Source organism: Scylla paramamosain, chromosome 12 (genome assembly GCF_035594125.1).
Source record: "Scylla paramamosain isolate STU-SP2022 chromosome 12, ASM3559412v1, whole genome shotgun sequence".
Lineage (NCBI taxonomy): Eukaryota > Metazoa > Arthropoda > Malacostraca > Decapoda > Portunidae > Scylla > Scylla paramamosain.
In genome coordinates, this window is record NC_087162.1 from 2,944,445 (window position 1) to 2,952,500 (window position 8,056).

General features: G+C 37.9%; 2 protein-coding genes across 6 annotated transcripts in view; one reads left to right on the forward strand and one right to left on the reverse strand.

Annotated features, from left to right (window-relative positions):
• Positions 1-8,056, forward strand: part of LOC135105535 (uncharacterized) — a 120,588-nt gene that overhangs the window by 13,460 nt on the left and 99,072 nt on the right. The window lies entirely within an intron of this gene.
• LOC135106080 (basic salivary proline-rich protein 1-like) overlaps positions 7,114-8,056 on the reverse strand; it is a 13,326-nt gene continuing 12,383 nt past the window's right edge. Inside the window, exon 4 of the mRNA XM_064014920.1 lies at positions 7,114-8,056. This exon is cut by the window's right edge and continues 628 nt beyond it. The gene's annotated coding sequence lies outside the window, so the exon portion shown is untranslated.

Here is an 8,056-nt window from a genome sequence, read left to right on the forward strand (position 1 = left end):
CTACTACTACTACTACTACTACTACTACTACTATTACTACTACTACTACTACTACTACTACTACTACTACTACTACTACTACTACTACTAATACTATGTTCTGCATACTGGAGGAATGTTAAATGGTTCAACACCTCACCTCACCCCTCACTAAGTATCTCTTGAGAAAACACCTGTACAAATACATTCCTTTCCCTTTCCTCCCCTGGACTATCATATGCCCATGTTAATCTTTCCTTCTCTGTGTCACTCATCTTTGATATTTGCTTATGTTAAAACCATGTGGATGTATGATTTGTAGCAAATAAATACTGACAGTTTCCATCCAGAGGGAAGTACAGGACAAGACTCTGAAGTGAGCACATTGTATCATCTCATCCATACATTAAGTAAACAACAACACTGCAAGATGTAACTCCTTTACCCCACATCCCCATCCTGTAGGAGGCAGGATGAGAGGAGAAAGTACTATTCCTAGTTCATGTGGTGTCATTGGCAGGATGGTACATGTGGTAGCAGCAGTGTATCTTCCCAGTACAGTAGGTTGCTGCTTGGGGAGTGTTCTGGAACCTGTTCTATTAGAAAGGATGTGGTACTCTGGCAAATTATTTGTCATAGATGTAAAAATATGCAGGAAGATAATATTTCTTGTAACAAAGAAATTCTAGTCTGACCATGGAAATAGAATTAGAATGGAATTAGAAAAAAATAGCAGATGAAATTCAACAAAAGAAAATGCAGAGTAATGCATATTAGGAGGAACAACCACAGACATGGATACACCATGGTCTGCAAAGTGCTGTACCAGAGACAAGAGAGATGAACCTTGATAATTTTTAGACAACCGAAAGTCAGATTAGTGTGTAACCTATACTACCTTGTCCAGCCTGTTTTTAGGGGCTCTGTGCATGTTTCTTTTTTTTTTTTTTTTTTTTCAGTCTATACAGTTTCATATGGCTAATACAGGGCAAGAATATTGTTAGGCTTTACATAAATATTACAATGATGGTTCTCAGCAAGCCTTATATTATTGTATTATTTGGAAAATATCGAAGTGTTTTTAAGGAAATATGGGTTCTTTAATTAATCCTAATCTCATGAGTTTAAATGTTTCTTATCACTGACCAGACTTGAAGATGCCCAGGAATAATGTAATCTTGTCTATATAACCCTGAATATATTCTAATCTAACTTACAAAGTAACTTAAGGTAAATTTATGATTAATTAACAAGGAGACTTCCATGAATAATGAAGGCTGTGTGGATAAAATATTCAGAATTAAAATGATGATAAGGTAGTGCTTCACTTCAGAAAGGATAAAAAGTTGTTTGTGGACTTTGTGGACCTAGAGAAAGCACACTATATGCTGAATAGGGAAGCCCTTTGAGATGTTCTTAAGATTTATTGTGTAAGAGCTGTTGCTAGAAGGAATGAAGTCTTTTATAGGGATGTAAGAGCACATGTGAGGGCAGAGGGACAGTTAGGTGACAGTTTTGTCAGGAACAAGAGTGAGAGAGATGTGTGATGTCTCCATGGCAGTTTCATTTTTTCTATTTCTATTACTGATTGCATTCACCTTTCCCACACCTACATAATGGTCACTGATGTCTGGCTTGTCAATTTCTTGATTGAAAACTTTCAGAATGCATAATTTAATCCCACTATTTTCCAGGTTGTTTGTAGTAAGTGTTTTGTCAGGTGTTTTGAGTTAGGTACTTCCTTCTTAATTGGTTGTCTTGCTTATGAATTGGTCTTGGATTCTAGTGTCACCTGGCCAGACTTGTATTTTACCTCTGTTACTATTGTACAGATGATTCTCCTTTGATAATAAAGCTGGTATCTTTGTTTGTTCGTTTGTTTTTTTTCTATAGTTTCCTGATTCAGGTCCTTTCCTAGTCTTCAGTCTAACTCAGGAGGTTGATTATCTACTGTGGTTTCTTCATCTCACTATATGGACATAATATTAAAAAAAAAAGTAAGATGGTTTTACTGTATTTACTCATAAAGATATTTTGTATATTGAATGATCTTGCTGTGGAAGCTATCTTTCTAATTTGTCTTACTGAAGAATTGTTTTATAGTCATTGTCATTTCTGAAGTAATTGAACATATTGTCTTTATGAGCAACTGGGAGATAATTTCCTAAGTTGAAGACTAGTACTGTGTAATCACTTGTCTGTACAGCTGTCAATTTCAAATTCATTCCTTGACAAGAACAGGTCATAGCCAGAATAAATTGGTCCACATGTTGGTAAAAGAAATGCATCTTGACAGGCATCACAGATTTTGGAATACACACTATTGGCACCTCCAGTTACAGTGTGCTCTACCCAGCTTTATCTTTGTGAAGTTACCAGGCAGCAATATTTGGTCACTAGTGATACCACAGATTTCTGATATTGCATGCTTTACACTGCTATTATATGCTTAGAGTGTACAGTATTGGCCACCATTTCAGTGCTCTTCCAGTCTTCAGTTTCCAGTTTTTGAGAAATTAATAATTTATAAGCCAAGACAGTGGTGCCTCCACTAATTATTGTTTCCCTGCCTCTTTTTTATGTGCTATATGAGTGTTAAGATAACTGATAAAAACATTGACTCTTAGATTGCTTTCTATTGTCTTTGCAATATGTGATTTTTCTTTTATATTACTAAACTTAATTGCTTTTTCTTACTGATACTATTTACAGTACATATCAGTATTTCTGTACAGCCATTTGAGATGGATTAGTACTCTCTCTTGGGAACTCCACTGTTATGTACTAGTTTCCCTCCAAAGATTGCCTTCTCTCGGTCAACTCTGCTCCTGGTATTTATTTTTTTAATCTGTGTTTTGCAAGGTCTGTATGGGCTTTCTTTCTTATCCTTATGTGTTCTGTCAGGAACCTCCTCAGGTAATCCTTTAAATTTTCATCATTTTTGGAACTAGTTTTGAGAATCTTATTTTTTTTTTCTCATGTGAATATAACCTTTAGGAGCAGAATGTTCTGTTCTTTACCTCCACCTTGTTCTTCAGCGTAACCATGTTTAATTTCAGTCCTATCCTAAATTCTGATTGCCTCAACAATCTCCCTTACTGTATATTGGTCTTTTCATATTTCTCATTTATTTCTATTAATAGTTCCCTTGATCCTAAGATAATTAAACTGCTTTTCCTGAAGGTTTGTTCATCCGTCTTAAAACACACTGATTTATTCCAAGATAGCCTCCTCAAGTTCCTTTCCTTCTTGAAATATTTTGCTTTGAAAAGGCTAGGAACATCTGAGTATTCCAGGAAGGAAAAAAAAAAAAAAACAGGTCTAGCAAAAGTGGTTCCATTCATCATCCTCCAAGTTCTGGCATCTTGCATGGAATCACCTCAGGCCCACATAGAGGTGGGGATCAGCTGGTGCATTGCACCAGGGCCCATGGGATCTTCAGGGGGCCCAATGGTAGAGATGGGGGTCCCTCATCTTTACCTTTATCTACTAGCTGCAGGGGTGGGGGCTCTAAACTATTCCTGCACCGGCACATTTTAGTTCTCTCGTTGGTCCTGAATCACAACTATCACAGTATGTTGCCTAAATTTAATTTTTGGCTGCATACTTTATTAGGATATCTGGACAGTTTGTTTTACACCATGTTGCATCTTATTAGAAGCACATCCATCTGCCTTGGTTTGTTATGTCAAGGCTTTTGTTTATTATGGTCACATTGTTTTCCAGTGTCCTGTGGTGTGCACATGTTTCATGCAGGGACTGCCGTGAGTACTTAGCCCGGATGGATTCTTGCAGGTTTCCTTATTTACATATATCCTTAGATTCAAGATGTCTACTCCCCAAGCCATTGTTTTCTTTTGAGAGTCCAATTTATGTTTGCATGTGTAATATATTCTTTCATTTGCCACAACATCTCACATAAATTATAATGTGTCGTATCATACTTGACTTTTCTTGAATTTTTCCCTACCTGGTGGAATATATTGTTACACTAGTAAGCCAAGTTTGAGAATAGTATCAAATATTGTAGATATGAGCGCCTGACAATACATAATTGTAGTCAGTCACAACCAATTTCATTAAAGCAAATCAAAACAACGTTTATGTACTTATTATTTTCAGTTTTTTTTTTTTGTAGAATGAGGTCAAGGGCACGATGAATGGTAAGGAGCAGTGATTACATAATTAAACCACTCGGTTCTACGTAAGAGTTAGATCGGGCAGTCACTGTTACTACATAACAGCAGTAATCCATGGGCTTAGGATTACCACGGTTATGTAGTAAGCCCTCCTACAGTGCTATACTAGGAGAGAGAGAGAGAGAGAGAGAGAGAGAGAGAGAGAGATTCATTTACTATTACTACAATTACTTGTTAAGTTTTCGTATGTAGCATTGTTATTACCACAGTTACATAGACTAAATATAAAAGATAAAAAAAAAGTAATTAAATAAAAAAATGAATAAATAGGTAAAATGATGTGTGTAAAAAAAAAAAGTATGGGAGCGAGGAACACGAGGAACACCCATACTGCCCCGCTGCCGCACGGCGCAGTCTATCAGCTAGTGGCACCACTGCAGCCACACGTGGTTGTTATCATGCGTGGAAACTTTTATCGGATCCACTCTACCTGTGCTACAGTAAGTAACGCCTTCCTGCTTTGTGGGATATCGAATGATAAAGTATGTTGGCACAAAAGTAATGATTCGTCCTGCTGGTAGGAGCCTCTCAGTATGCATCTGTAATAGCGAAGACTGTACAGTGTATACTAGGGCCTAGGCAGACGGCTTGGTCCACACCATGGAACTATAATATACGTCCGCTCCAATGGGGGAGCTCTGTGCGAAGGCAGCGCTGCCAAGGGATAAAAGCACTCAACCTTCAGAATATGGGGAGAGGTGCGACTCGTCTACTTGCGTAGCTTTTTATTCGCATACATGTATGCGAATAATGATGCCAAGATGGGTATTCATTCGATCATGCTCAGCAATTTACTATTCAAAAAATTCGAAGTGGAATAATGATTTGTCTTTTATTCGCTTTCTTAACGGCTGAAAGAGATTAGACAACTCTTGGAGATTCAGAAGTTCCTTCTTACTTTGTGTGATCAACTCATAATACATCTGAGGTCTGTGTCGTTGATATTGTACAAGGACAAGTGGTAGGTTATATATCAGCCATGGTTACGTGGCATTGTGACCAAGCTAGTCATGAAGCAAACTCTTAAGTGTGGTGTGAAGGCTGCAGTGAGAAATTACCTGCCACAATGTGTCAGCTTACCTATCACGCCAACATTCAGGTCCACTCTGCACTAATATCTTAGTATTATGTTTAAATATTATGATAAATATCTTACATGTAGTAGACCAAAATACAATTTCCAGACATGACTATCCAGATCGCATGGGGTGGTCAACCTCATGCGATATATATATATATATATATATATATATATATATATATATATATATATATATATATATATATATATATATATATATATATATATATATATATATATATATATATTGGTAAGCAAAGAAAGTAATTAGTGTTCATGGAGGAATAAAGAATTGTACTGGCTCTAACATTCGCATCAGTGACTTTGCCAGGCATAGAGTGTGGCACAACAGTTTGGAATGGATTGATATGAGATGGACACGTCGGGAGATTAGATGATAACTCTCTTGGCACTCGAGTGCCCTTCTAACACAGTTGTTCTTCACACGGGACTTACTCATTTGCAGGGATGTAGGTCACCGCCCCGCAAACCAGCCCTTACAATTTTATCATCTTAGCGACAATGTGTGTGTGTGTGTGTGTGTGTGTGTGTGTGTGTGTGTGTGTGTGTGTGTGTGTGTGTAGTTATCATTGATAATAGAAATGTTAATTAGCTAACGGTAGCAGTCTGTGACGTCACTCATCTATACCATACTCCTCTTTCTCCCTCTTATTTCTTCTCATTCTATCTCTCCTTCCCATACATCTCTGGAGAGAGAGAGAGAGAGAGAGAGAGAGAGAGAGAGAGAGAGAGAGAGAGAGAGAGAGAGAGAGAGAGAGAGAGAGAGACCGCAAAACCGGTGCATGTAAATTTAAGGTTAATGCAGAAAACGGGCTAGGAAAACGGTTGGCAGTGTGATGTGTGGGGCTGGTGGTTGTGGTTTGGTAATGGTGGTGGTGGTGATGCGGTTGCAGAAGAGAAAGGGGACGGGTGGTACATACTGTTGACTCGGTGCTTCTGAAACGTTTCGGACGGGTGTAACTCACTGCTATGGTGGTTCGGTCCGGGTTCCTCAGTACGATCGCCACAGTCCCACAGTCAGTGCTGCTGCTGCTACCGTCTCTGCTCATGTTGCCTCTGATGGCTGTATTCTTGCTAGCTTTCTGTGACACCCTATTACTGACCGTAGAATGACTATCTTCCTCCTTCTCATCCTCCTCTATTCTTGTTATAAAACATCAACAACACATCTTTTCCCCTTCTTATTTTCATATTTTCATTTTTTTTGTTTTGTTTGCCTCTTCTTTCTTTTAATTTCTTCTTTACTTCTATCATTATCATCACCATCACCATCACCATCGTCATTTAATTCTTTCGTCGTTCACGTTATTCCTTAATGTTCTTCTTTACTCAGTTCCATAATTTCTATTCACATTTGCACGAGCCACCATTTGTTTTATCCTTCCTTTCCTTCCGCTTCCCTTCATCCGTCCCTCACTCTCTCTCTTCCATCCTCTCTAATTAGTGGTCAGGCTGGCGGCCACTCACCTGTCTCGTGCGGTTTGCCCTCAGCAAGTAAAGTGGAGGTGTAGAGTCAGACGGCTGCATGGCACATAAATATTTATTCACATTTATTTTAATTACAAAAAAAAAAAAAAAAAAGATTTATTAGTATGTTCGTCTGGCATCACTGATAGGATTTTTTATTTTTTTTTCCTGATTAATTTGGTGTTTCTTATATTTTTTGTGGTGGGGACTGTCTGTGTTTTGTGTACGTATGATCGCATGCATGTTTATTTGTGTATCTTAGTGTAGGTTTGTATATTTTCCGTACCAGATTCAGTGCATATATATGGTTAGAAAAAAAAAAATCATTTAGTGTTCTGTATTGAGGAAGGTGGATAAAAAACAAGATTGTTGTTGGTTTTTATTGTTGGTATACAAGTGTGGTGTTCTGTGCTCGAAAAAGGAAGATCTAGAATTATCACGTGTTATTAAGCTATAAAATAATACATAATAATGACAGTGATAAGTAAATAGAATAAGAGCAAACAAAACCTTCCACTCGAAATTACCTTCTAAATGAACGAAGAGAGAGAGAGAGAGAGAGAGAGAGAGAGAGAGAGAGAGAGAGAGAGAGAGAGAGAGAGAGAGAGAGAGAGAGAGAGAGAGAGAGAGCCAAGACACACTAAGATCACTCCACTATGACCTTGAGAGTCTCGCTAGAGATAATTAATAGATAAAAAAAAAAGACAGTGATACATATAATAATTAATGTGACAATCAGAAGCCAGAGGAGTTAAATGACTGAAAACTTAAACCAAAGACGAAAATATACAATTCTTTTTTTTTTTTTCAACATAACACGTTTGCTTGTTCGCGTAAGAGTTCATATTCTGTAGCAATCCAGAAGACCCTTATGGTAGTGCAGATAGAACGTGTGGGGTTCGGTACACCGTTGATACCGAGGCAGTGCAAGTTTCGGTAGTGAAGATAGAGAGACCGAGGAGTGAGATCGAGTTCCAGAGTATCTGTTGTTTGTCGTTTGTTCTTGAGTAGAGATACAGAAGTGAAGACGAATAATCATTGTTACAAGACGAAGACAGTGTAACATATGTGTCACATCTAACGCGGCGCACGGACGGATGCTGGCTAGTCATGACAATAGACAAATGATGAGTAAACATAACTACTTTATGTAATATACTCTAGTGGTTGGCTGATAGTTTATTGGAGAGATTTACGCGTCATCCAGAACACTTAAAAGGTAAAGGTTGCGTTGATCATTTTGAGTAACTAATTGAACTCATTGATCGAATGTTGTACGCGATTAATGGTCAGGGATTACTCACAACAG